Raw genomic sequence first — 22,477 nt, forward strand, 5'->3', positions numbered from 1 at the left:
TCTGTCTCTCTGTCTCTCTCTCTCTCTCCTCTCTGTCTCTCTCCATCTCCTATTCTTTCTCTCCCTACCTTTTCTCTCTTTCCATGTGTTCCCAACTGGCCTATCTTCCTCTCTCTCCTCTCTCTTTCTGTCTTTCTCTGCCCTCCTTCTCTGACTCTTCCACTTTTCCATACCCCCTTCTCCCCCCACCCCCCAAAAAAATCTTCTTTATACTAGGCCTGTCCGCATGATGTGGTTCCTCAAGGGGACATTTTGGCAGGGGCCCGCCAAGATGTTCCTTCCTACCACATTATGCCGTGTTATAAAGTGTAACACTTAAGAAGAAAAACATTAAAATCATTAAAATGTATGAAAACAGACTCCTTATTTTTCTGTGTTTTGCTGAGAACCCACAGAATGTGAGTATCTACACTTGGTACTCTGTCTGCTCAAAATTTCTAGGACTTTCCACTTTATTTTACTTTCTGCAGTCTGAAGACTGAAACCAGCACTTAGTGCATGCTGGGTAAGTGTTCTACCCCTATGCTGCAACCCCAGCCCAGATCTTTTCATGATAGAGAATCAAAATAAAAAAAAAATGTGATGGTTGATTTTGCTTGTCAACTGGACTAGATCTGGAATCAACTAAAATGCAAGTCATCGGGCATGCCTGTGAGGGACTTTCTTGACCATGTCATTTGAAACAGGAAGACCTACTCTGAACCTAGATGGTGCCTTGTGGTTGCAGTGCAGATATAAGGATGTAGAGGAAGGATGCTTTGCTTTTTGCCTGCTTGCTTCCACTCTTGCTGGCAAGTTCCTCTCTTCTGCTGCTGCCGCATCCCTTCGCTGATATTAGAAATAGCTTCTTCGGCTTCCAATATTGACTGTGAACAACCAGCTCTCCAGGACTATGCAGAACTTTAGTGCCTGGCTGGAATTGCTTGAGGGGTAGAACGATTACAAGGCTCTCAGCCTCTCTGGTACCTTATCATGCTAGCCATTCTAACAAACACCCTTTAACACATAGATCCATCCCCTTTCCATTAGAGACCCACTGACTGAGACAAAGGAGGCTCAGGAGACCTGACAGTCATGGGCTACAGGTAAGGAGGGACTGAAACCCCACAGTTGCTTCCTGAGAGCAGAACACTGCTAACCTACAAACTATCGGAGAAAGAATTGATGTCTGTGTTCACACAGCCCTGGCTGCAGCTTTTGACAGACTTAGAAGCTTCAGCTGCTTCCGTCCGGTTTGACAGAAAGCCCGATTCTCTGAGAGTGAAGCAGAAATACGCTTCCCCCATCTGGAAAAACAATTCTCATGAGAGCTGAAGAGTTTATTTTGGATCAGGAAAAAAAAATAAGAAGACATAAAAATCTTGAGAAATTTTTAGGAAGCTAGAAACTTCTAAAGCTAGAGTCTCCAAACAATGGCCGCAGAAACTGTGTTAAAATATACACATGCGAGTTTGAAATATTGCCCAAGAAACTCCCTATCAGTCACCCACATCCTATATCCATGTGTCTGTCTAGACATTAACCTCAGGGGTTCTGCTTTATCACTGATAAGAGAACCACACACGCTGGGTTTGAATGTTTAGCCAACGTACAGAAAAAGATCTAGAGATCACTCATTATTTGTCCTTGGTGGCAATCACCACGGACACAGTGACGATATGACGACTCAGCCCTTTCTAACCGAGTACAGGTAAAAACAGTTTGTTCCTAAACCAGAATCACAGACCTACTTAACTTCTCTTTGGTTGCTAGGCCGGTAGACTTTTTGCCTGTGTTACTGATTTTTAACAACAAGGTGCTAATTTTATCTAACATTTTGAAGAAGGTTCTGAGTTTTCCTAAGCATCTTGGCTCACTGCATAGACACCAGTAAGTCTACGTGGCATGCGGCTTTCAAGGAAACGGTTGACTTAGGAATACATAAAACTTCAAAAAGCATGCGGGCTTCAACATTCCCAACCTGACTTGAAAACTTAGTTTTTTTTTATTTTTTTTTTCTTTTCATTAAAACAAGAAAACGGTACCTTTATGGTCAAACAGATCATGACCCCCACACACACAGTGGCTGTCCTGGAAAAGTCTCTACCATTATTAGCTGCCCCTCTTTAGGAAGGGACTTACTAGCATGTTCTCCAACCCCAAAGTCATACAATTCCAACTCTCTGGCCTACAGTGTACCCATTCCTCTGGGGTCAAGGGTCAGGCTTCCAAGGACGTGCCCTTGAAGATGAAACTCAGCATGACAATGTTTCTGAGGGTGTCCCTGTGATCCACACTCCCGGAAGAGCCCAGGGAAGCAGGATCTACAGGGTATGACTGAGCTTCCGTAGGACCCCCAGCCATACTCTAGGGACTTTTCATGGTGGGATGTCATCGGTTGAGTCAGTGGCTTGGAACTTGAATATTCTGCCTGGAGAATATTGAGGGCTGCCTGGAGGTGGCGCCCTCCCCTGTACTAGTGTCTCCTCAGCGAGGCAGTGACACACAGGACCTGATAACTGAAGGCGGGGAGCGAGCAGCCCTACTACAGCTGAACTAGCAAGTTCTCCATTGAAGGGGACTGTGGGCAGGCTGTCACAGCGTCTTTCTTCCTCCTCTTTGCCTGGGTTGAAATCGGGGACATATTTCAATCTTTTATTATTTTTCTTCTGTAAACATAGGGTATACACGTCGTTTTTTTTTTTTTTTTTTTAAATCGGCAGTTCCCTTAGTCTGTGGTTGACTGCCCCCATGTTTATGGGGTAATCTTGTGGGGGAGGTGCAGAGCAGCTAGGAAACGTAAGAGGAACAGACTAAGGTCTCAATGTCCCCTTCAAGGGCATTTCTCTAGTGACTAGACTTCATCTCTTAGGCTCCAACTCCTGAAGAGCCCACCAGCAGCAATGTGCTTCACCTCCACCGGTTTAACCTATGGCCTTTGGGGTCAGAACAGCTACAGCTCTAGCCCTCATTATCCAGCATCCCCAGAGCCAAATCCTTCAACCGAGTTCTCATTCCTGGAGCCTCCCTCCTCCCTGTCAGGTACAAGGAATGGTTGGGCGCTCTTTGCCATAGGCAGATCAGGATAAACCACCTCGGCTTGCTGCTCGTTTCGTCTTCTCTTCTTTTATTTCTTCATTGGGTTTATTGAAAGCGGTGTTACGCTGTCACTGAGAGTTTATCTCAGCGAGGTTCCTGGCTGTAGACAGGAGCAGCCTTCAGTGCGCAACTCTCTAAATCTATCCACGTGGGCCATTCCATTTTTTCTAGAGGAGACAAGGCTGTAATTTTCCGAAGACGAGTAATACCATGTGTCTCCATTGTGTGATCTCCCGATGGCCGGATCCGAGGGGTCAGCCACTGACTCTTTTACATGTCTGAATCGGAAAGTAGGAAGGCACCTAACTCATTCCTCCAATGGTTCTACCTCAGCAGTAAAGGGCAGTTTTCTTGACAAAAGCAGTTTGAGTTTTCAGTTCATGCTTCTACTTTTCAATGTTTGCAAATCATCTCCCCGATAAAAGGCACCTAGTTAGCCGACACACTAGCTCTTGTAGCTTCTTCCCAATGAGCAGTGCCCCAGCCTTCTTTGCTATAAGCCAGAAAACCTTGCAGCAGAACAAACCCAGCTACTCAAGGATTTACAACTGAGGGGGGAGGGGTGCAAGGGTCTGGGGGCGGGGCAAAGGAGCTCAGTAGCTGATCAGCCAATCAGGGAAGACGGAGAGAATAAGTCATGCGGGAGGCACTTCCGGAGGGGATGAAAAATGAGAACAGAGCCCCGAAAGAGACAGGATCCTGGTACCTGGGCTTACAGGACCCTGCCCAAGCCATGTGGCCACTCTGTACTTTTATTCTCACTGTCCTCACAACTCCATGCCTGCAGCCAAGCTCCAAGGAAAGGTTCTCTGTGACTCCCTAGTTTGAAGATCCCGTAGGAGGAAACGAAACTCAAGGATGAAAGCACCCAGGGCACTGAGAGCCTGCTCACCCCTTCTGCCATCCTGTTGTGAAATGCCTTGCTCCAAAGCCTTTAAGATTTAAATCTCTAATCCATTTCAGATTTATTTTTAATAACTTCAAATAAATTCTTAATTTCCAATTAAGAATTTGGATTAGAAATTCTCATTAAAATTTAACGTTTTGATATGTTAAGATACAGGAGATGCTGGCCCGCTATCATTAAGCCTTACTCCAGTACGTAACCATCATAGGAATCTGAATGTATTTGAAATTAGGTTATTTTACCCATGCTTTACTGGATAGAAGAATTCTGAAGCTGTAGGAGATACTCTAGGTGAAGTTGGGGAATGTCTGGGGGACTAACTTATGTTATTCGGTGGGTGTCTGGGAGAACCCAAAGTCAAGGCAGGCTGCCCAGGTGAGGTCAGAAAAGATGGGAAACTTGGATGATTTTTCTGCAAAGAGAAAAGTACACTCCAGGATGGCGATCTTATCGCCCTGATTCAGTCATCCACAATGTATGCATCCTAACATTACACAACACCCCACACATACGTGTGCAGCTTAAGTTTCCCGAAAATAGAAAGCAGTTTCTAAATAAGAGAGATGGATGGCTGTTCACAGCTTGCAGGGGATTCCCAGGGTACCAGAATGTCTCCTCTCGGAAGGCTTGTCTGAGATCTCTCTGGGTCCTGCTGGCTCCTGGGAAGAGGCCGGTGAGAATAAGAGGCTGGGGGCGTTCTGATGAGCATGCGTCAGGGACCCCTGGGTCTTCAAAGTGAGTTTGTAGGGCACTGATGGTGGCTGTGGTGTTGGTGGGATTTGCGGTCCTGTATCACTTGGGTGACAGCAACAAAGGTGAAACTGTCCTGTGAAAACTAACAGATGTGAGGGGATCACGAGGAGTCCCCAAACCCTCCGAATGTGGCCTCCTTCCGATGGTAATTGACACCTAGTTTGCTATTCCCACCCCTGACACCCAACCCTAGTAGTCTGCCTAGCACAATAGAGGCTATTTTTAAACTTTCAAATTAAAGACTTAGAAGCATTTATCTTATTTTGAAGTGTGTGTGTGTGTGTGTGTGTGTGTGTGTGTGTGTGTGTGTGTAGGGGGAAGGTTGTAGTCGTGTGCACATGTGTACAGCCAGTGCCTCTGGAGGCCAGAAGAGGGTGTCAAACCATCTGGAATGGAGTTAGAGGTGGCATGAGCTGGATGGTGTGGGTCCTTGCAATAGAACTTGTGTCTTCTCCAAGAGCAGGACAAGGCTCTTCCTTCAGTGCCGAGACATCTCTCCACCCAGGCTCCAAAAAGCTGAGGGTTTTCTGAATCGAAGGCTTTGTTTATGTACCACGTTTCGATGTCTTTTTATTTCTGCCGTCAATTGACTCTATAGTTTCATTTTTCTCCAATGACTTCTTAGAAAACATCCCCTAAAGGCCTTTTGTTGCTTTTTACAAAAGGCAAATGGTGGGAGCAGACTGCCCATCAGGAAACGGGTGGCTCATCCAGAGAGACCTACCCTAAATATGGAATATCATTTCCTCGTATAAGTACTGATATGCAATACAAGGTGGATATAGTTTCAAACTATGCTGAAAAGGAGGACATGCGATTTTATATATTGCATTGTGCAGTTTATGTGCAATATTCAGAATAGGCAAACTCATAGAATCAAGAAGTAGCCTGGTAATTTCTGGGGGCTGGAAGATGAGGTAATGGTGTATGTGTGTGTGTGTGTGTGTGTGTGTGTGTGTGTGTGTGTGTGTGTGTGTGTGTGTTTAGCAACACCTAATGTGAACCGGGTTTTGCTTTGGAAACACAAAAATGTTTTAGAACTACATATAGATGGCGGTTACATAACACATGTCATTGAATTAACTTTACTTATTTTAATTATTTTTTAAATGTTTGAGAACTTTGCTTGCCTGTATATCTGGGCGTCGTGGGCTTGCAATGCCCACGGAGGCCAGAAAAAAGTATTGGATCCCCTGGAACTGGAGTTACAGCAGATTGTGAGCCACTGTGTGGGTGCTGGGAATTGAACCCAGATCCCCTGGAAGAGTAGGCATGCTCTTAAGTGCTGAGCCATCTCTCCAGTCCCCTTAATTTTTGCCTTAACATGGTTAAATGTGTATCATGCATTTACTTCATTTAAAAGAAAGAGGGGAGAAAAGTTCTATGAAGCTACAGAACAAACGATAATAACCTGTATCAGCTAGAGTCCTCCAACCTCTTCCACCCCCTTCCCTTCCCTTCCCTTCCCTTCTTCCCTCTCTCCCTTCCTTTCGAGTTTATGCAGATCAAACTCAACAAATCATCAGTAGGGCCTCTTCACTTGTCGACTAGGTGAGCAGGTGCATCAGCCTGCCCAGGAGTCTCCGCCCTTCTCCTTTGAGGGTACTGTTGTCTTCTGCAAGTTATGCAAGCATAGCTGCATGGTTTCCCCCGCCATACCAAAAACTCACGTGTGTTCCCATTCTTCTGAAAGGGCAGCAAGCACTGAAAACTTACAAGGTCACAGCATTTTCTTAACCCCCTGTGTCCTTGCCCCCTGCACCTGTCTGGTGAGATCCTACTTGCAATACCATGAGAGCCCAGTTTCCAACAATCAGTTGAGGGAGGCCAGGTCTGGGACCCAGGGAACTTCTATCTTTCCCAAGCACAAGTGTCAGCTGGGCTTCGGGAAATAAAGGACTACAAAGCACTTCCTTTGTCCTTCAGAGCAAACACCCTCAAGTCAGTCTTGGGGGTTGGGGTGCTGTTGGCGTAGGGGGAGCAAACTTCTTCCCCAAATGCTACAGCCTATTCTTTCAAAGCTCACCTCCTGAGGTAATGGGTCATTAAAAGACAAAAGAGCGTATCAAAAGAGTAGACTAGATAAGTGTGAGCCATTCATCCACCAAGGGAAGACAGCATTGACTGAAAAGGTACATTCAGTAATGGAGCCGATGTCAACTGGGGCGCCTGTCTTCCCTTCACGTCTATTGTACTTACAAGGAGGTACGTGTCTGTGAGATCTCTTGTTCTTGTAATTCTCACTCTAAGAACTTATACATTATTTATTTTTATTTGGGTCCTGTCATCTCCTGGAATGTTATCTCGACACGCTTGCCAGTGATCTGTTAATTTTAGTTTTAAAGGTGTGCGAGTCTCGTTTACTCCAGAGACACAGGCTGACTTCTGAATTCCCAAGCTGGCTTTAAAGTCTCAAATCTTATTCTTCCTTCTAGCCGGGCCCGGCTTTTTTTTTTCTCCCACCTCAGCATTATGTCTGTGCGATTTGTGAATTGTAAACAACAATCATTTTTTAATGTTCTTAGGAAAATGCCTTGGCTGCATTTCAAGCCATTTATGTATTCTTCTCATGATGTTATCTGTAATTAAGCTTTGGGTAATTAACATTTCCCTCAAAATCAGTATCTCTATATCTTTCCCCCTTGTTTGTTATAGAACATTAAATTAAATTCAGCACAGGCTTCCTCTGTGTCCTTGTCCTGCTCATGAAGGTCAACTGAGTTGTGTATTTTCCCTCACATGTAAATAATATGATGATTATGGACCAGAGAGGAACATTTAATTTAGTAAACCCAGAGTCTAGACAAGGAGAGAAACGGTGTGTACTCAGTTTCTCTCTCCCCTTTCCTCTGTCTTTCTTAGAAACCTTCTTGCCCATGCCCTGGGCCTGGGCAGCCACTTGGACTAGCGGCCAAGAACTGGTTCCCAGGCATCCTTATCGCAGACAGACGCTTACAGGAGCAGTTTGGCTCTGGAGCTGCTGTCTGGGTTGGAGAGGAGGCCTCTTGTTCAGGGGCAGTGATAATATTCTTGGAGGTAGCTCGCACAAACCGTTTGCCGCTATTTTGTTAGAACAACTCTTAGGAAAATAGGAGCTGTGCTTTAAATCTGAATTCCCTGCAGGAGTGCTGCATCTTGCAGAACCCATTTTTTTCTTTCTGTTCTTCCTCCTGGGGGCCTGCAGCCTTGTTAGTGAGACCTCTCTGAAGCACATGGGAGAGGAAGAGAAGCCCTCAAACCCTTGACATTGGAGCAGGAGGACAAGCTTTCTGTAGACTTTCCTCGAAGAATTATGAACCATGGGAGGAATAGCAATTTGCATGCCTGGAAACAAGGTTTTTGTTTAACCTCTGCTTTTACAAATCAAAAAGAGACCCGCCTCCACATTTAGTAGCGTGATCCTGGAGAGTGGGTTGGCTTTGCTGCTGGACATGGGTAACCCAAGCCCATCATTCTGTGGGGCAAATCATTTTTTTTTAAATTAAAGTGAAGCCCATTATGAAAATTCGACGCACATCTTCGAAAAGGAAATGAGTCTCTTTCAAAGAGCATTAGGATATAATTACTAAAAGGTAACAAATAAGCCTAGCTGAATAGGAAGTGAATTAGAGTCCTTCTAATCACACCAGGAGAATAATGACTCATATTTACCCAGGGAGCAGCTTAAAGTCTTGGTACTGGGGGAGCAGGTACTAAGTGCCTCATTACTTTTATAAATAGTCAGTGATGCAAAACCAATCTTCCAAGGAGGGTCAGGAGGATTTCCCATTTCTCTGGACAAAGATAACCAGGGAGGGCAGCTATAGACATTGCTATTTCCTGAGAAACTGCAGAGCCAGCAACCTGCTTACACTGACGTTCTTTAGAAGCACAGATCACCCATGTATAACCTGGAAAACAGTGCAATGTTTTATGGTGATGAAGTGAAGTGATCTGTATAATATAATCTAGTGCATCTATGTCCATAGCACTCTCTCTCTCTCTCTCTCTCTCTCTCTCTCTCTCTCTGTGTATGTGTACATACATACACGCACAACCACACATGTACATGTATATTAAATGTTGTTCCTTCTAAAACTTACAAGTTGAGACCCAGCCCTTCAGGTGATGGTACTTGGATGTGGAACCTATGAGAGGACACAAGGATGCATCCTTTACAAAGGGATTACTGTCATAAGAGGCCCCAAAGTGCTTCTTTGTCCCTTCCACAGTGTGAGGTTAAAGGGAGAAGACCTCTGTTTATGAAACAGAGAGTCTTTCCAAGACACTGAACCTGTCTGCTCTGATACTGATTTCCCAGCTTCCATACCCGTGGGAAATAAATAACTGTCACCTGTAAGCCACCTAATGGCCAGTGTGCCTGTTGTCTGCAACGTTATCCCTAGGGGACTAGATACGGGGTTTTTCTTTGGGCACCAGTTGTCCTCAGACTATAAATCAGGTGTGCCCATGATGGCCAGCAAAGTACCCTTTCCAGAGACTGCGAAAGCTCTCTGGGCAATGACTAACATTAGAGAAGGAGGAGATCCAGAAGGACAGTGTCTTCAGAGGTAGAGTGGCTTCCGTCAACAGCAGGTGCCTGTCACTTGGACTTAACAAACCTACAAGTCACACCTAATATGATCTGTCAATCACCACAGCTACGACGATTTTCACACTGCTGTTCATGTTTCACATAAAATTGTGGGCTGTACAAAATATTTAGGAATTCCTTTGCCTTGGGACTGGAGAGGTGGCTCAGGGGTTAAGACTGCCCATTACTCTTATAGAGCACCAGAGTTCAGTTCTCAACCTCTGTAGTGGGAGTCTCACAATACCTGTCAGGTCCAGGGGCTCTGATGCCCACTTCTGACCGCATGGGTATCTACACACACACACACACACACACACACACACACACACACACATCAGTGCATAAATAAATATAATATTTAAAGTTGGGAGGGAAGCCCCCCTCCAGTTGTGGAACTATTGCAATTGTTAGCTGTGGGGAGAAGAGTCAGTTTTCTCTAAGGTGTGGCCTCTGGGAAGTCTACCAAGCCACAGTGGAAGACCAAATGGTGAATGGGGAAGGGCTGTGAATCTTGGAAGAGCCAGGGAAGGGGGTGAATCTAATTGAACCACATTGTATGAAACTCTCAAAGAATTGATAAACATTATTAATTTAAAATTTCTTTCCCTTAATACCAGTGAAAGGTACACAAAAAGCCAATGAAGTTTATCTTAGAAGCTCACCTTAGCCATAAATCCAGAGGCTACCATTGAATGAAATTTTCTTTGGTCTATACATTCCATAATAAAGTTGAGGCATTATGAAAACCACAAGTCCGAGTGCCAGATTTTTTCTCTCTCTAAAGTCTTCCCACTTCTGAAATGTAAGGGACCTGAGTATGTCCAGACTTAGCATCTTCCTCAGAAACACAGAGAGAGCGAGCTGCGTTTCACGGTAAAGATAGCCAGGTTTTCAAAAAGACATGGGACAGGATATTAAGTTTCTCAAATGTTACATTCATCATTTATATGTTGGCCACATGACTGAATAAACAAATATTTATTTTATAAAGTAAACGTTTTTATTCTTAACATGGTCAGAACATTCATTCATCTGAATGAAGTTTGGACTACTGAATTCTGTCCTTAAATGTCCTTCTGGGAGATTTGAGAAAGGTTGAAATGGGACAATGGTTAATGTTACTTGGATTGTACATACATGAAATTAAAAAGTTCTGTTTCCTGTGGTTTATAGTCCTTCCAAAATTTAGAGATTGAAACTTAACGGCTAATGGATGACTAGTAAGGAACGGGGCCTTTTCAGAAAGAGATAAGCAGAGGGCGAATATTCTTGCTGCATGTATGGGATGAAGGCCCTTAGAAAAGATGTGTTACTCGGACCCTGCTCTACCATCCATGAGACAACACAGGGTCCCTTCTCTCCAGAAGATGCTGTAATATGGCTCCAGCAAGAAGCAGAGGCCATCTCCTCACCAGATCTCAGACTTTGCACAGGCAGAACTGCGCGAATAAACCTGTTCTTTATAAATCACACTTTGAGACTTTCCCAAAGGCTCATAGGTTAAAGGCTAGATCCCCAGCGTGGTGATATTGGGAGGTGGTAGAAACTTTAGGAGGTTGGGCCTAGTGGGAAGTCTTCAAATCATTGGGGGTTTGCCCCTGAAGGAGGTTGTGGGACCCGGGCCTCTTCTCATCCTGCTTCTTAGATGTAAGATAAGATGTTAGCTTCACTGCATGCCCATCAGCGTCAGCACCTGATCTTAATCACTGGCCCAAAAGAAACAGGTTCCCCTGATTGTGAGCTATCATCTCTAAAACCCTGACTCAAACACAGGAGTTATTATTTCTCTAATTATGGAGTTATTATTGTGAATATCTTATTTTTTTTAGGTAAGGTCTCACTATGTATCCCCAGTTGGCCTGGAACTCACTCTGCAAGCCAGGTTGTCCTTAAACTCACAGAGATCCTCCTGCCTCTGCCTCCGTTAAGTTCTGGGATTCAAGGTATGAGTCATACCATGTCTGACCATGGGTATAGTTGAAGCAGACGAAGCGGACTACCATATCCCTTCCGGAACATCTTGTTATAACAACACAAATGGACTAAATGGCCACTCCTCCTATAAGAAACAGGGAATTATCATCCTGTTTTCAGGCAGTGCTGGGCTACACAGACCCAAGTCTTCTCTGACTAGCCAGAGAGGCCATGCTCTTTGTCCATGTGGCAATCACCCTGAGGGTCAAAATAGTGGTTCTCAATCTGTGGGTCACGGCCCCTTTGTGTGTTAATGACCCTTTCCCAGGGTTGCCTAAGACCATCAGAAAACAGATATATTTATATTATAATTTATTTATAGTATAATTTATAACAGTAGCAAAATTACAGTTATGAAGTAGCAATAAAAGTAATTTTATGGTTGGGAGTCGCCACAACATGAAGGACTGTACTAACGGATTGCAGCATTAGGAGGGTTGAGAACTACTGATGTAGAATATAACACTCATGTACAACATATAGATTTGTGTAACAATGAAAGCAAAGGTGACTGCCGGCCCAGCTCAGTGGCAGTGTGTCTTTCTTAGATGAGCCAGCTCGGTATGCCACCATCCTGCAAAATAGGAAAGAAGGGAGCAAGGGATAGGCTTCTAAGACGGACAAGTTCTACATTTACATTTCTAAGACAGAATAGTAGAGCTGTGCAGCTCAAAGCATATGTCAGGAAACCACAAGCTTTACTCCTCCAGGACATATGCTCGAGTCCCAGAGTAACGGAGCTAAAAGGAAATAGCAAGTAGAAATGAAATGGCTGTTTTACAGAAGGCTGGGTGAGGTTCTGGGAGCTCTTTATGGTCACACAGTGTGGTCCTGTGTTTTAGATGGGCATGCGCAGAGGTAAAGGGTGCTTTGGGGGCGGGGCTGATAGCCTGTGGATCAGTGGGAAGAATGCCAGGTATCCTGATTAAGTTGGGGACAAACTGTATGCTGGCAAGAAGGGACTGTCATACATAATCAGGGAGGTATTGTTTCTCACTGGGTTTAGACTGAGGTGGCTGCTCAGATCTGGGATTGGCTCTGACACACCTTCAGGGCACAAGGAGGCTCAGCAGCTGACAGAGAGTGAGAAAGCAGAGGGCAAGCTGCTATCCACAAAGCCTTTTTGTGTGAGCACATGTGGGCAGTATGTGGGGATCCTGGATATTGCACACACGGTGTGCAAGTGTGTGTGTGTGTGTGTGTGTGTGTGTGAATGTACACTAGTGTGTGTATAAACTCAGGAGACCTGGAGACCTGGAGACCTGCAAGAACTACCACTTCTATCACATCCAAAGCCAGAGGCACATAGCCCTTGCTAATTAAATGTGCTGTCATTTTTTACTCTATTGGAAACTAGAGGAGTGGCTGCTGTGGCCAGAGCAGTGTTTACTGAAATACTAAATGGTTAGAATGAGTGATTAATGCTCCTAATTAAATGGGTGGTTAACATGTTAAAAACAGTCACTAAAATGCCATAAATTTGGGCTATAGAAGTATTTTTAAACTAGTCATATAATGGCTAGATATTATTTAAGTGTCTAGTTGTGTGTGTGTGTGTGTGTGTGTATGTATGTGTGTGTGTGTGCATATAAGTGAGTTGAGGGGTGGTTGGGTATGTCTGGGAGGAGTTAGCAGGAGAAGGATGACCAATAGACTTTATATGAAATTCTCAAAGAATTAATGGCAACACTATATTAAAAATATTCCTTTTTCAAATAAGACATATAAGACATGAGTATTTCCATATGCATGTGTATGTACCGATTTGCATGCATGCATACATACATACATACATACATACATACATACATACATCTGTGTAGCATGCTTTATATTGATGAAATCCTTAATCAAATGTCTTTGTAGACTTCTATTATTAATGGCTTCTGTGGAAGAGCGGTCAGTGAACTTTGACATTATTGGGATGGGGGGTGAGCATGTTAAGACCATTGTCAGAACAAAGCCTCGTTGGCAATGGAAGACCAGTTTGAGACCTGATTGTGAATTAGGTTACAAGAAAGCAGAACATTAAATACATTAAGGGAGATGGAAAGTATTTTACCTTTGTTAATAGTCTAAATATTCACAGGGCATTTATCACTATGAAATGCGTGACTCTAAGTCTCTAATTAAATGCTATTTCCAGGCCTGGAGCTACAATGAAAGTTCTATAAAGGACGCTATCAACCAGTTATCAACCGATTTTAACCACAGTTTAAATTAACAGGAGAAAAATAGCATTCAAGGAGAGGGCAGGCTTAACATTCCAGACTGGATGGCAGGTGGAGCCTAGACAGGGGCTGTTTCTCTTGTTTCTTTGTATGTACTCTGGACGTTGAATACAGTTCTGCAAAGGGAGTATCCCATAAATCCTACAGACTGGCTTCTACGAGTCTCTTAGAAAATAATAAAAAAAAAATTTTCGTTTAACTCAAGTTCCAGGTTAGAACGTTCTACAAGCCTCCCTGGCCAGTAAAAAATGCACACATCAAATAATGAAGCAGGTGATTGGACAGACTCACAAGCATAGTATAAAGTGATTTGCACGGAGGGGATCTGGCTTGCCGCCCAAAACCAAGTGTGGCCACTGTAACTCAGCTTGGGCTCCAGTATAAGGAAAGAAGATAAAATGTCAAGGGATACAGGTTGCAGGCTAGATCAGAGAATGCGTCAGCCAGTGAGAACCACTGAGATGTGCAGCAGACACTCCTTCATTTGAGGCTTTACTTTCTGCAGACTCAGTCAAGGTCAGACATATCCCCAGTAGAAAATTCCAGAAGTAAAGAAGGAACACATTTTAAATTTCACTCTATTTTGTGTAGCAGGATGAAATCTCACTGTTTTTCCTAGGTGGTGGACCATCTCCTTGCCCAGAGTCTCCGTGCCCAGTGTCTCCGTGCAGTGTCTCTGTCCTGGTTATCTGACAGACTGACACGGTATTAAACAGTGCTTTTTGTTCAAGTGACTCTCATTTTATTGAATGATGACTCTGTAGTGCATGAATGGTAGGAGGGGTAAACTTCGTTCTCACCTTGACTAGATTCAGAATCACTTAAGGAGCTAAACCTATCGGTAAGCCTGTGAGGATGTTTCCAGAGAGGTTAATGTAGGAAGGAAAAGTCAACCTGAATGTGGGCTTTCCATTCCAAGGGGTGTGGTTCGAAACAGAATAAAAAGGAGAAAGGAAGGAAAAGAGAAAGAAAAGCCATTAGAGAGCCACTGTTAATCTCTCTCTGTTTCCTGACTGTGCACTGAGGTTAATGCTACCACAACTAGGGCCACTGTAACCATGGAATCTTCTCCGCTATGACAGAGAATGACTGTGAATTACAGGAAAGCCATCCTTCCTTAAGGTGCTTCTTGCCAGGTATTTTTCTTAGCAATGAATAAAGGGACAAAATACAAGTAGTGATGCCGCTGATTGGGATGTGTCAGAGGGAAGATACACAAGTGCTTCAGGTGCATGGGCACACACACACACACACACACACACACACACACACACACACAGTCAGAGAGACAGAGAGACAGAGAGATAGACAGAGACAAAATTCATATGATGCATTATAATATAATTTTTCTATCTTTTATTACTGTTATCACTTATTGTATTTAATTTATAAAGTATGCTTTATTATAGGTCTCTATACACAAAGAAAAACAGTAACAGTAAGGTTGGCTAATTTCTGAAGTTTTGGGCATCCATTGGTGTTTCTAGACCATATTCCTTGTGGGTGAGGGAATTCCACTGTGTGTGAGTGTGTACGTGTGTACGTGTGTATGTGTGTACATGTGTGTGTGTTTGTGTTTGTGTGTGTGTGTGTGTGTGTGTGTGTGTGTGTGTGTATACCTTAGGATCACACAGAGATTTTGAATGGGATCATTGACTCAGCTCAGACTGTTTGGGAAAGACAGGTGAACTTGGAGTTTTAAAATAGGACATTGGAAACACTTATTAAACAATTACTTTTAAGTATCTGGTGTGCTCTCCTTATTGATTTAATTATTGGGGCCCAAATGTTGAGCAGAATGGAGCCTCTGATCTTCAGGAGATTAGAAAAGCCCGAGGAAAAGGAGGATTGCATACTTTGAAGAGAATTACCTATAAATTAAGAAGCAGTTACCATAATCATGAATAAGTACTTAGCTCTGGACAAGGTGTACCCGAGTGGGGTTGGGGGCATGCACACGTGCTCACACACACACACACACACACACGCACACACACCACACCTACACACATACACACACACACATACACACACACGCACACCACACATACACACATACACACATACATACACACATACACACATACATACACACATACACACACATACACACATACACACATACATACAGACACATACACACACACGCACACCACACATACACACACACGCACACCACACATACACACATACACACACACACACACACACACACACACACACACACACACACCACCTTGCCTGATTATACTTTACAGTACCGTTTCCACTCAGACACATGGAAGCTAGAGGACCCTATTTTCTTGGGACTTTAGGCCTTTTCTTCTGTTCTCTCTCGATCTAATGTGATTCTTCTTTAGCACATGTTTGGTAACAGTAGTTAAAACTAGGATTTCTGGCATTGTAGGCCAGTGCAATACAACTGGGTACAGACCCAGCCCTCTTTTTAATTTTTTTTTTTAAATTTTGAGACAAGGCCTCGTCAAATTGCTTCTTCTGGTCTCAAATTCATTCTGTAGTCCAGGCTGGCCTGGAATTCACTCTGTAATTCAGGGTAGACTTGAAGTCACTCTATAGCTCAGGGTAGACTGGACGTCAACACTGTAGCTCAGCCTAGCTTCCAACTTATGATACTTCGGCCTCTGTCTCCTAAATAGCAGAAATTCCAGGCTGCCTTGATCTGATTATTTTCTTGGGCCTCACTTTTGTCTTTCTTTCCTCACTTTGGGTGTCAGAAACTATGGCTTGGACATAGAGGTCTTGCCTACCCAGACTTTGCCAACCATCTGCATATTTCTTGTTTTCTTTAGGGAATTTTCTAATATGCGCAAAATTGGAAGAATCATTATGCAATGAACAATTCATTAAGCAGCGAATTTCCATTTAGTCATCCCTGAGCTTCAGCAACGGTTGACATTTTCCCTGTCTTGCATCATTTACTCAGAACTCCTTTGCATAAAGTGAACACCATTTTCAATCTTGGGCTGTTTCCACTTCTGATTCTTACTGACAAACACGACAGACCTTTCAGTCACAGGGCTGGTGCCTGGCAAAGAGCTGATCTCAAAAATATTTGCTAAAAGAGTAACTACCTTAAAATTTTTCTCCTGCCTTTATAGCAGGAGGGGATTTCCAGCTCCGTGGGGACAGGTAAAAAGGGAAACAGGTTGAATTCACTGATTGAAAGTGAGCCCGAGGGGACCATGTCCCAGTTCCCACCCAAAAGCCCAGGCAAAAATGGTATTCAAACGAGAGGCAGAGTACAGCTGCAGAACCAAAACTCCAGTTCATCTTTCCCAGCTCCCTGGAAACATTAATTAAAACAAATGTTATTCTAAAATCTACAGTTACTTTGCAAGGTCACAAGAGGGATCATTTTTTTTCTGGAAGTATATTTACTCAAGCGTAGTTGACTCTTTGACCAGATGCCATTGTGTGCCCCCTGCACAGCATGTGTCCGGCATGCATACAGCATCTCTAAGGGTTTATGAAACAGATGTGCTTTAGCGAGCTGTCCAGGAACTGTTACTAACTCTGGGTTTAATCTGAAACTACTCAAAAGACTGCCCATGGAGAGGAACAAAGTCTCATCTGAGTGTAACCTAGAACAAGCAAAAGCACTCAATGCCGTAAGTGAAGGGAAAAAAAAAATGGTATCATCTGGGGCAACTCAGGAAGCCTAAACCTACTTTGGTTTGATGTCAGTTTCATGAATCATCATTAATTTGTAATCTGAAACTTCACCTGTCACTCAAGGGTACATCAAAACCCTGTTTGCATTGGTCACGTTAACCAGAGAGTACTCAGGTGATAAATCTAAAGATGGCCCTGACTGAGTCTCTTAACCTGTTCGAGTCTTAGTTTTCTGACAGTGGGAACCCATGACCAAGCCAGGTCTCAGTAGTGTGAAGCAGCAGAAACCGGTTCCACAGCTGTCTTACATATTCTTCAGTCTGTAATCTGGAGGGCTGTGGAGACGCTCGGTGCTCTGGCTGCTCAATGACTTCCCCAGGCCTCTGAGCTTTTTCTTAATGAAACAATGAGGTTTACAGTTCCCCAAGATCTGCCGACCTTCGAGTCTTACAATGAATCATGATTTAATAAACCTAAGATTGATTGTTTATAGAACCACTAAGATGAATAATGTAACTGTTTTTGGTATACAGATATTTCTGTGCTATGTTAGTTTTTCTGTTTCTCTCTCTGTCTCTCTGTCCACCTCTTTCTCTCTCTCTGTCTTTCTTTGTACTCGTGTGCTTGCCCATGGGTGTATGTAACCACACATATGAAAATCAGGACCTTGTTCAGAACAAGACATCTTTGTGACCGCATAGGACTAAGTGGCCAGAGCACTTCTGGAAATTCTCCTGCCTCTGCCTATGATCTCCCTGTAGGTGTGTGCTGGGACCACAGATACTTGGACTGCTGAATCAGGCTTTTACATGGGTTCTAAGATCTGAACTTCTGTCATCTCCTTGAACAGCAAGTGTTTTTGCCCTTTGAGCTACCTCCCCAGGAATTTGTGTCTTAGAAAGGATCTATCCAGGACTGAGGATCTAGGCTCAATCCCCATTACTTAGAAATAATTCAACAGAGAGTTGGGGCTGTGTATTTAACAAGGGAAGGAAGGGAAAAGGAGGGAAATGATGTAACCACAGTACTCAAGTACGAATTTCTCAAAAAAATATTTTAAATAAGAGAAATGTCTTGAACTACCATAGATAAATAAAAAAGAAATACTGTAGCTCTTCTGTTATACAGTAAACATGCAAAATTCCTTGTTAAAGGAAATGTTAAATTCAGCCCAAAAGCTAAATTAGCATAATAATTAGATTTTTTTCTCCTGCCTCTTCTCTAACATTTTCTTTGAAATCACGTTCATGTTTCTTCCCACTTGCTACCCAACTATATTTGAATGGTGAAGGCTTTCTGAAGTTATCCTTTAACCTCCTGCTTACGTCAGAACATTTTTCTTGTGGGTTAGCAGTAGCCATGGGATTCTAGAGACCAAATGGGTGAATTGTGTCTTCTATCAGTGTGTCATCTGAGCGCACACAGAGAGGAAAATACACACAATGGTGACCACATATGCCACTCTGCATTCTAAGGAGCATATGTGCTATAGGCTAGTTTGTATTCTCCCTATCTTCAAAATTCCTATGTTGAAGTCCCCTCTCCCAGTGTCTCAGATGGTGACTATATTTGGGGGCAGGGGGGGAGTGTCCTAGGGAGGTAGTGAAGACATTCAGTCAGTTGGACAGTTATCCAACCCCAGTGGTTCCCTTCACAAGAAAGGGAAATTTAGACAGAAAAAGACACAGCAGGCTGCACATCTAGAGGAAAGACCATGGAGTCACAGCAAGAACATGGCCACCTACAAGCCAAGGAAGAAGAAAAACTCAACCCTGAGTGCATCTTGATATTGGTCTTCCATGGTCCAGAGTGGTGGGAAAATAGGGTTCTGTTGCTTTCGTCACTCAGTGTGTGAAATGCAGTCAATGCAGCTCTAGAAGTGGGTATCCTCTGTGTACTAATGCACGGGTATAATACCGCTGCAGAGAAGAGATGTTTGTCTGTCTGTCTGCACGCACAGGAGGAATGATTGGTTTCTTCACTTGGAAACTCAACATGTTTTTGACAAACACCAAAAAATGAGAGCTTACCAAATTATATTGGAACTCAGAACAACGTCGTAGTGTAAGAACACGCCTTTATCACGCGGCAGCCTGTAGAAGTTGAGCAGGAAAAGTATTCCATTTGTTTTTAAATTGTACTGGGAGATAACATTCTGTCCATCCAATCCGCTTGAAGCAAGCTCATCACTTTATGTAGGCTTGGTGAGCTCGGCTGACATATTGAAAGAATTAGGGAGCTAATTCTGTAATCAGTTATCCTTTTCTTCTAGGTCAGTCCAGGGTGGATTGTTCCTACACTTAAGATAATCACCGAAAAACAAATTCTCATGTCAAAAATTTTGGAAACTTTAAAAATAATCTGTGGTGATCGTAATAAATGAATGATCCCTCCGGATTTGATGACGCTAACTTTCCATGTGACCCATTCGTTAAGTCCTCGGGCGGGACTCAAAGCTATTATAATTCAGTACCCAGTCATTTACCATGAAATACACGCTTCTTGCAGCCCCAGGTCCATTTGAAAATTGATAGCACCATCAGGTCTACAAGGTCTCGAGAAGAATTTCATTTTCTCACTGGTCTAAAGTGATTGTGCTGCGTTCCCTGACCTTCAAGAGCTTTTTGTCATTTTTTTATTTTCTGTCATGTGGCTTGGAGGTTCTTTCCCCCATCCATTTCATTTAAATATGTGCTATGTGAGTAAATCCAATAAACTAAGTAGCCATTTAGTTAAAACCCTTGTGGGGTCAGAGCTCTGGGGAACATTTCAAGGCATTGGTGGTCCGTTTTCCACTCTCATTTCCTACAGCATTGATCATCTTCTGTCTGCTCTCACTACATGCTGTTTAGGATCCTGTGTTGAAAAGGACGCTAGGCGGAGTAGCCAACAGGGGCTTTCCCCGCCTAGAGTGGGCGGGGTGTCGTTCTATTCGACACCCCGCCCACACTTAACAATCTAAGTGTCCCAAGCATAGACGAGCTCTGGGCATTGCCAGACAAGGGTCCTCAGAGGTGAGTAGGGACACACTTTACTGAATTCCTTCCCCAGCACACCGATTTGTTCATATAGGACTCTCACCTCTCTTTTCGGATGATAAATCACCTGACCCAAGGTGCCGTGGAGGCTGTCACACCATTTTTCTTCCTATCGGTTCATCTCTGACAGCAGAGGGCATCAAGGTTGAGGTTATGGAAGGCCAAATGAAACCCAGGGCCTGGCGAATGGCAGTTGTATATTATGGGATACAAACGAAGGGACGAAGAGGAAGGTGCCATTTTTTAAATGTGTCAACTCAAAATGTAGCATCACCGTGGGGAGTTTTCATACTGTGTAGGCTTCACACACACGACGTACTGCTATCAACGGATAGTTTTAATTTGAAAATAGGATTCTAGGGTGAAATAAATTCAGAAAGTAGTGGGTTTGGGTTAAGCCAAGTAACGAAACGTTAGTTAATTGTGTGTGCACGCACGCGTGTGTGAGTGCACATGTTTGTGAGTATTTGCTTGTTGTCTATCTGGAGTTTGTTGACTTAGCTTGACTGGATGGCCAAGTAACCTGGGGATCTCCCTTCCCAGCACTGGGATTACGGACATGCACTGCACCATCTTACTTTTTGCACGGGTGCTAGAGAATCTGAACTCAGGATCTCATGCAAGCACTTTACACGCTAAGCCATCTCACTAGAAGATGAGGCTTCTTAAGCTTGAGACAGAGTTCTTTGAGATGGTTCCAGTACTCGGTCTTCCTTAAACTTGCTTATAGGCAGAACTTGTTTTGTTTGTCAGGTAACTGAGAAAGGTTGCACTAATAGCTTTTGAATCACAGAAATCATTACTCTTGATTGCCTTAAACCAATTAGTAAAAGGCTTCTCAGATCTTCCCACATAAGCCGGTGGGGCCAGACTAGCAATACAGCTCTAGGAGAGAAAGCCCCGCCTGAGGATTAGTCGCTCCACAAAAGCCGTGTGCCTGTGACACACACAGAACTGCCAATTGTTAACTCTTCATTTTTCCACTTAAAGATCTATCTTTCAGACCATATACATTTAGGACACTTTTATCTTAGAGAGGTCCCGTAAGGAAAGCTCTAAGATGATAAGGGCGCTATAATAGCTCAAGGGGCTGGGGGGGCGGGGGGCGGGGCGGAGGAGAGGTAAGGGGACATTTGAGGATAGCAAAGGAAGCTCTTTCTTCCTTCAACACAAAGAGACTGGCAGAAGAAAATGCAGAGTCACGTGAGGAACAGGTGCATCGGGGCGGAGCTTGTGTTGAACCACCTGATGGAGGCCAGAACTTGACATAGTCTCCTAGCTACAGGTATCCATCTCTTCCCTGTATTACTCAGTAAACGGCTCTAGTTTCCAGTTCTAATAGCCTCTCACCTAAGCAATACTTTGAGAGGTGTGATGGTATGTATCCGACAACAGAGACACGCTTGAACTAATATATTAATACACTCCGTGTTACTGCTAAGTAGCTAAAATACTCTTGCAACACATGAAGCCTTAGGTTTTAGTATGAAGTGAAAAATATGTAGACGAACACAGAAATACTTAATATTCAATAAAAAACTATAAAATTATACACAACCAAAAACTATAAAAATAAACAGACTAGAGCCTGAACAGTGGTTATTTTCAAGATATATGCTTTCCTGTTTTTTTTTCAAAACTTACTTTGGTCAAAGTTTATATATGTTTAGTGGTCTGCCTACCTTCATTCTTGTGTGTGTGTGTGTGTGTGTGTGTGTGTGTGTGTGTGTGTGTGTTTGCTATTGAGGAACATTTTTTTAAAACTTGCATTATTCGACATATTAAAAAAAATTGATTCATCCTATTTGAGGAGCTACAGGTAGTTAGTAGCTAAGGAAGGAACAAGGATCAGTTTTCTTTAGGGACCGGTTCCTGGGACACTGCCCATGTCCTAGTGCGGAGCTTCATGCTCATTGGCATGCAGGGCACATTGATTGGACTCAGTAGGATATGTACAAACACATATACACACATGCACATGCACATGTACATGTGCGTGCACACAGGCCAGAAAGGAGGCATGAAATTGAGAGACAAATATGGGTGGGGGGCATGGGTGGGTGGAGGGGAGGAGAGAGAGGTAGAAATCAAAATGTACTCACAAAATTCTCAAGAACTAGGTTAACAGCATATAATTTTTTTAAAAAATTAGGTCAAATTTCCAGGAAAGTTATGTTCTCTTGTTTGGACATAATGGAAAAGATAAAGTGCCCTTCATTCTGAGTCATGGCAAATGAGTTCCTTTATAATCAAGGTATCTGGGTTAAAGTGGCTTGCTCTTCCCTACCTT

General features: G+C 43.4%; 1 pseudogene; it reads right to left on the bottom strand.

The window, feature by feature from the left end:
- Positions 1-22,477, bottom strand: part of LOC134484940 (V-type proton ATPase catalytic subunit A-like) — a 45,153-nt pseudogene continuing 22,676 nt past the window's right edge.

Source organism: Rattus norvegicus, chromosome 1 (genome assembly GCF_036323735.1).
Source record: "Rattus norvegicus strain BN/NHsdMcwi chromosome 1, GRCr8, whole genome shotgun sequence".
Lineage (NCBI taxonomy): Eukaryota > Metazoa > Chordata > Mammalia > Rodentia > Muridae > Rattus > Rattus norvegicus.